Raw genomic sequence first — 8,059 nt, 5'->3', positions numbered from 1 at the left:
AATTATTTGTAAAGGGGGCAAGAGGACTGACATCTTGGAAGGGGTGGCCTTTGTGTCAAGTGCTCTACTTAATTTATTTAAGAGGAGACGTCCCTTAATTGAACTCAGATACTCAGCAAAGGAAATGTTTGATCATTACCAAAAGTGTTGGGGGAGGGGGAGCAGCCTGATAGTAACATCCTGTTTCTCTGTCTGCTCCATTTCTCCCACCTGGGTCTTCTCCAGCCATCATACTACAACTATCGAGGCACCCTCTGACCTCTGACCATCTTGCCCCAGCTCCTGTGTTAACACTATCAGGGTGGCAGGGTTTTTATGGAATATACTAAAAGCCATGGGCCACCAGCACCGGGGCATGGAGTTATCTTGCTTCTTCCGGGCTGGCGTTGTTCCCTAATTCTTCAGGCTGCAGCCAGTCTGAGAGAAGGTTTGGCTTCTCCCTACTTAATCCTTCAGTGTCCTCTGAGAGCTGTGGGAGCCTTGTGCTGGAACCCTGTCACTCTTCCTGGCCCCTCCACTCCCAGCCACCAGATCATGCTGTTTTTCTCTCTTTTAACCTATTAAAACATGATCTAAGAATGGGACTCCTTTTGATCGTAAGGTAGATTTTTGAAAAAGTGTTGTTAGATTCTATATTTTAACACCGTTAAAATTCTATATTTTTACACCAATACCCATATGTGTATTGGCTTGTAGTTTTTTCTTTTCCTTCCAGTTTTACTGAGATATAACTGACATACAATGCAAAGTTCCAGGTGTGCAACATGATAGCTGGACATACGTATACCTTATGGAATGATTACTGCAATAAGTTTAGTTAACATCCATCACCTTGCATATACTAAAAAAAATTTGTTCCTTGTGATGAGACCTTTTAGGATCTACTCTCTTAGCAACTTTCAAATATACCATATAGCAATGTTAGCTATAGTTATGGTGCTGTACATTACATCCCCAGGATTTATTTATCTGATAACTGGAAGTCTGTACCTTTTGACCCCCTTTACCAGTTCCCCCGACACCCACCCTCTGCCTCTAGCAACCAAAAATCTGATCTCTTTTTCTATGAGTTTTGTTTTTTGGGTTTTTTTAGAGTGCACATATAAGTGAGATCATACAGTATTTGTCTTTCTCTGTCTGACTTACTTCACTGAGCGTCATACCCTCAAGGTCCATCCATGTTGCCACAGAGCCTGTAGTTTTCTTTTGGTGAACTATCTTTGTGAAGTTTTGGTAACAGTGTCATGATGAATTCATAAGAGAAACTGTGAAGCTTTTCTTCTTTCTCTGGTAAAATCAAAACAGAGGAATTATTTGTTTGTTAAAGGTTAGAAGGGAATTGACCTCTAAACCCATTTGGACCTGTAATTTTTTAGGAGGTGGGAGGGAAAGAGATACTGCTCTTTGACAAATTTCTCATCTTCTCCATAGTTAGTTATAGGTTTAGATTTTCTACTTTTTTTAGTACGCTTTAGCAACTTATACATAAAAATATTTCACACTTTAAAATTTATGTGTATGGAATTATGTAAAATAATTTCAAAAAATTTTTAAATTTCCCCTGTATCTGTGGTGATTTTTATTTTTGGGGAGAAGTATTTGTGACTTCCTTGTTGTTTTCCTCATTAATCTAGTGGGAGGTGTTGCTCTTCCGCTATTGTAACTCATCCTTATTTATCTCTTAAGAACATGTTGCATAGATTTAGCTTTCTAACCCAGTTTGATAGGCTTTCATCATGTACTGAATTAATCATATTAATTCAATAAATATTTATCATGCATAATCCTTAAAAGATACCAGAGGATTATTGTACAGATGAATTGTTTTACAAGCATTAGCACAATTCCAGAAGAATTGTAAGTGCTCAACAAGGGTTATTCTATGTAATAATAAACTGCGAATAAGACAGTGTCCCTGCCCATATAAAGATGACAGTTTTCTTTGACTCTTAATAGGTAACTTAAACGTATTCATATTATTGTAATGTCTTTTCAAATTTCTATTATCTAACCTTATTTTATTTTTGTCATGCTTTGCTGACTTTTTCCCTATTAAAAAAGTTTCCTTTAATCCTGATGGTTTCTTTCTATTGGTTTGGATGTTCTACAATCCATTCATTCATTTAGTTTTTTATTTGCTCTTTCTTGGATATTCCTTCCTTCACCTTTTATACAAATTTATCTTCTGGGAACTTTCCACTATCAGCCATGCTGGGTGGTGGCAGCTGCATACAGAGAAGAAATGGGAGCACCAGCTTCAGAGGGTAAATAGTTCCCTCTGATCATGGAAAAAAATGATAAATAACAGATACAGAGTAAAGCAGCAGGAAGACAGAGTTGTTGGCTATTTTTTAAAAATTGCACTGACTCAAAACTTTGAAGCAATATAGCAGGCTGTGTAGCCCGCTCCCTTGAAGACCAAGACACTCACCAGCCACAATCGTTCATTCATTCATTCATACACGAAGTATGTACTGAATACCTGCTATGTACCAGGTACTCTCCCAGGCAGTGATGGTGGTGAACAAGACAGATAAGATTTCTTCCACGTGGAGTTTACATTCTTGTGATGGGAGAAAGAAACAAGTAAACACACTAATTCAGATTGTAATGAGATGATGTGAGAAATAAACCTGATGGTAGAGACTAGCTGGGGGGGAGCGGGTAATCATGCCACTTTACGTGGGTTGGTCAAGGAAGGAAGCATCAGTTCAGGAGACAATTTTGCCGAGATAGGCAGAGAGCAGTCAGCTCTGCTAAGAGCCAGACAAGAAGATTTCAGGCAGAGGGAAAAGCAACTGCCTGTGCCCTGTGTTGACTAAACGAAAAACACACAATGTAAAAGTTATGAGTTAAATTTTATTCACGGAGCTTACTGAGGACTATAGCCTGGGAGAGGACCGCTCAGAGAGCTCCGAGGAACTGCTCCAAAGAGGTAAGAGAGGAGCCAGGATGTCTCTGAACTCTTTTCTGCTTGGAAAAAAAATGTAGTCCGGCATCAAAAGATGACTGCTAATCATAGAGAACAGACATCTCAAGTTAATGATTTTAGTGCTTTTCTATGTATGGGGAAATGTAAGACTCTGGGGTCATTGGACATTTTTCCTTAGATATGTATCTTAACTATCTAGGGGCCGGTATATTCAAAGCACAGAATGCTTCCCGTTTTTCTCCATCCCTGAATTCCCCTGAAGGCGACTGAAGGGGCTAATGGTTTGATCTTTGTAGTACTGGAATGGCAGGCAACATTTTTTTCTTTACCCCTAGGACAGGAAAGAACTTGGAATCTTTAAGGAACAGCGAGGAAGCCTGCAAGTGGGACACATGATAAGCCAAGGGAGAGAGTCACAAGATGTGGGAGGAAAGGCAGTAAAGGGACAAAGTGCAGAGGCCTTGAAGGCTCTATTGGAAGTCTGTATTTCACTGTGAGTGCAGTGGGAACTCCTTGATGCATTTTTAAGCAGGGGGTAACATGATCCATTTTCATTGTTAAAAAGGTATAGTGAAGAGAATGGTTTGTAACAGTCGGTCTCAAGCTTTAGCATGAATCAGAACCACCTAGGGAAAACACAGATTGCTGGGCCCCACCTCCAGTAGGTTTGGGGCGAGGCCTGAGAATTTGCATTTCTAACAAGTTCTAGGTACTACAGACTGAATTGTGTCCCTCACAAATTTGTATGTTGAAGCCCTAACCCCCACTGTGGTGGCATTAGGACATGGGGCCTTTGGGAGGTAATTAGGTTTCAGTGAGGTCATGAAGGTGGGGTCCACATGAGGGGATTAGTGCCCTTATAAGAAGAGACATCTCTTTCACTTTCTGTGCCATGTAAGGACACAGTGAGAAGGCAGCTGTCTATAAGTCAGGAAGCAAGCCCTTATCAGAGCCCAACCATGCTGGTACCTTGATCTTGGGCTTCTAGGCTCTTGAATTGTGAGAAATAAACTTCTGTTGTTTAAGCCACCCAGTCTGTGGTACTTTGTTATGGCAGCCTGACTAAGATACTAGGTGATGCTGATACTGGGCTGGGCCCACTCTGCTGAGAACTACTGCTCTGAGAGAGCCAAGAATAGGTCCATGGAGACCAGTTAGGAGCTATTTCAGGGATCCAGGTGAACATGGACATGGTGGTACAGTTTCAATGGAAAGGAGGTTGAGAGGGAATCAGTCAGTTGATCTATAAAAAGCATTTACAGTCATAAAAACAAGAAAAGTCGATGTAGTTCCTGACTAAAATTTACTCTAAAGTTTGCAAAGAAATTCTACAACCTTGTTTCAACATTATTCTATTCTTCTTTTAAAAAAGTCCCAAATAAAAAGGTTGAGATAAATCGGTAAAACTGAGAACTGAACGTTTTCTCTGACTTACATAATGTGTGGGCATCTTTTTAAAATTCTTATGTCAGCATAGGATGTCCCTCCCTTTCTGTCCCTTTTTAAAGCACCTAATTAGGCATCCATCCACGAATAAAAATGCCTTGTGGGAGTTGTGGGATCCGGCACTATACACCAAGGGACCCAAAAGGAGTCTGCCCATCTGTGCATCTGGTAATACACAGACCTCAGTAAGGGCCATGGGACCAGGGGAGCCAGCAATCCTGCCCCAAACGCTCTTGGCTGTGGCCAGGGAAGACCTGGAGAGTGCTGAGTTGGGAAAATACCCAAAGATGAGAGAGAATTTGTTGAAGTCCAGCCTTCCCAAGAGGAGATTCCAGCATGCTGTTAGAAAAAAATATATATGAGTTTGTACACAGTGGCGAGGGTAAGAGGGAATTGGCCAGTGCTGCTTTTCCCCCCAGGACAACATAGTGAGGGGCTGAGCTATCCCTCGGGGACCTCTCCCACAGGGAAAGAGGAGTAGTGAGTGAGTGCCCAGCTACCCCCAGCTGTGAGGAACACAGCTGGAGAAGCCCATTTCTCTCCAGAAGTGCCCAGTGCACAGAGGCAGGACCTCCATGGTGGGTGGGAGGGAGGAGATCAGGAAAGGGGCAGATGAAAACATCAAAGGCCATTTAAGGGATGCAATTGCTGCTGACTGAGCTCAGGACTCCAGCAGGAAGCTCGCCCACAAGCCACTGGGAGCACCTCCCCTGAGGATCTCTCCACCAGCCACAGGCACCCCCAAGGCCCCAAGACTAAACACACACCTCCCCTCACTCTGTTGCTGGCTTGGCTCTGAGTGTGGTGGCGAGAGAGTCTGGTAAAAGCAGTGCCATCAGAAAAACAGACCAGGATCTGTGGGCAAGGGAGAAGCCACAAACTTGGGCTATAGCGCCACCTTCTGGAAAACAAGAGAGGTTTCAGCAGCCAGCCAGGTGAGTTTTAAGAACCAGAGAAGACAGAAAATCTTAAGAATCCTGCCACAAAAGAAAGCAAGATGTGTGGAGCAGGTAGATCCATATCAAGGCAGACAGAAAACCCCAGATGTAATAGCCCCAATGAAAAATACACCCCATCTGAAGGCAACTAGTAAAGCTTTGAGGAGAAGTCTGCTACTTCAAGTGCAAAAGCAGCAATGCAAAGCTATAAGGAACACGATGAATCAAGGAAATGTTGCACCAAAAAATAACAATAATCCTCCAATAACCGAGCTCAAAGGCACAAAATCTTGTGATCTAGCTGTTAAAGAATTAAAAATAGCTGTTCTGACAAAGTAAATGAGCTACAAGAAACAGAAAGACAATTCAGTGATGTCAGGAAAAAAATATATGAACAAAGTGAGAAATTTAACTAAGAGATATATATCATAAAAAAAGAACCAAACAGAAATTCTGGAGCTGAGGAGTTCAATGAGTGAAATGAAAAATGCAATAGAGTAGATCAAAAGGAAGACAGAGTAAGTTACCTAGAGAACAGGAACTTTGAAATAACCCAGAGAGGAACACAGGGTGAATGAAAAAGAGTGAAGAAATCCTACATGATCTATGGGACTCAATGAAACATACAAATATCAGAATAATCAGGTTTCCAGAAGGAGAAGAGAGGGAGAGGGAAGCAGAAAGTTTATTTCAAGAAATAATTGCTGAAGAACTTCCCCACCCTGAGGAGAAACATGAACATCCAAGTTCAGGAAGCTAATAAATCACCCCTTATCTCAATGCAAAATGACCTTCTCTAAGACATATTATAATTAACCTATCAAAACTCAAAGATAAAGAGACCATGGCTATCATCAAGAAGACAGGACACAAGGTGAGCATGTGGAGGAAAGGGAACCCTTGTACACTGTTGGTGGGAATGTAAATAGGTTCAGACGAATAGAAAAGGAAATGGAGGCGCCTCAAAAATTAAAACTAGAACTATCATATAATCCAGCAATCTCACTTCTAGGTATAGATCCAAAGAAAATGGAAACAGGCTCTCAAAAATATATCTGTACTCCCATGTTGATTGCAGCATTAATCACAATAGCCAACTTATGGAAACAACCTAAGTGAGTGTCAACAGATGAGCGGATAAAGATGTGGTACATACATGAAATGGAACACCATTCAGCTTTAAAAAGAAGGAAATCCTGCCATTTGCAACAACAAGGGTGGATCTTGAGGGCATTATGCTAAGTGAAATAAGACAGAGAAAGACAAATACTGCATGGTATCACTTATATATGGGGTCTATGAGAAAAGCCAAACTCATAGAAACAGAATAAATGGTGGTTGCCAGAGACTGGGGGGGGTGGGGGAATTAGGAAGAAGTTATTAAAAGGGTACAAATTTTCAGTTATAAGATGAATAAGGTCTGAATTTCTTAACATCATCAAATATCCATCATTGTTCAAATATCACTTATTGTCTCATCTTTCAAAATGCTTAGTTTGAACTTAAATCCAAACAAGATCCTTTTACTGCAATAGCTTAATATATCTCTCATGTCTCTTTTAATCTAAGATGTCTGCTCCCAACTTCTCTCTTTTTTTCCATGGATTTTATTTATTGAAAACTGTCTTGTTTTTCCTATACACCTCCCCATATTCTGGATTTTGATTATTGCATCCTTGTGAAAGACTTTAGCTCATTCCTTTGTATGCTTTGTTCTGATATATATTTTCCTATACTTTTATTTAGAACCTTTGTATATACAGTCTTATGTTCCAGGGTTGGCACTTTTAAACATGATATATCTGAGTTTTTTAGACCAGTCATGATTATTTTAATAATGCTATTTTGGTTTTATTTTCATCATCTTATTTTTTGTTTTCTATTAGTTCCATTTTTTCTCTTTGGTCTTTCTTGCTCTCTTTTGAATTGATAGTAATTTTTTTTAAATTCCTCCAATTAAAAATATCTGTAGGTTTACGTGATATGTAACAGCTCTTTGCCCCAGAATTGTCTATCCCAGAAACCTGTGCATTTCCAATTTAGCATTTATCACAAGCATTTTTAGCTTACTTAAAAATAACAATAAACATTCATTGAGTGAAAAAAAAGATGAATAGGGTCTGATGATCTAATGTATAACGTGGTGACTATAGTTGATAACACTGTTGTATAATTGAAATTTGCTAAGAGAATAGAACTTAAATGTTCTCTCTCTCTCTCTCTCTCTCACACACACACACACACACACACACACACACACACAAAGTGTAAATATGTGAAATGATGGATATGTTAACTAACTCAATGAGCAGACTTCTTTCACAATGTATACATATACCAAACTGTCATGTTGTACAGTTTAAATATCTTATAATTGTGCTTGTCAATTATACCTCAATAAATCTGAAAAAATAATAAATAAAAATGTCTATTGAGAAAAAAGGTAAGAGCAACTGAAACTTAAGTTTCATCATAAATCTACCTCTGTGAACATGACTTCGTGGCTCTGCACCATCTGGTTTCTTTATACTTCTCTGGCTTCATCCTTAGCTCTGCTCTTGGAGCGTCCACACACCGGCTTCCTCCAATGAATTTCAGTGTCTCTCACCGCAGGATCTTGGCTTATACTATTCCTCTGCCCAGAAACTTCTGTGTCTCACCATTCTTGGAACTGTTCCTTTCCTCCTTGTTTCTAACAGACACATGAGTTGCTGCTTCCTCTCCCTCTTGGATACACTGATGT

Source organism: Orcinus orca, chromosome 9 (assembly GCF_937001465.1).
Source record: "Orcinus orca chromosome 9, mOrcOrc1.1, whole genome shotgun sequence".
Lineage (NCBI taxonomy): Eukaryota > Metazoa > Chordata > Mammalia > Artiodactyla > Delphinidae > Orcinus > Orcinus orca.
The sequence above is the reverse complement of the archived record's forward strand: the minus strand, read 5'-3'. Positions refer to the sequence as shown.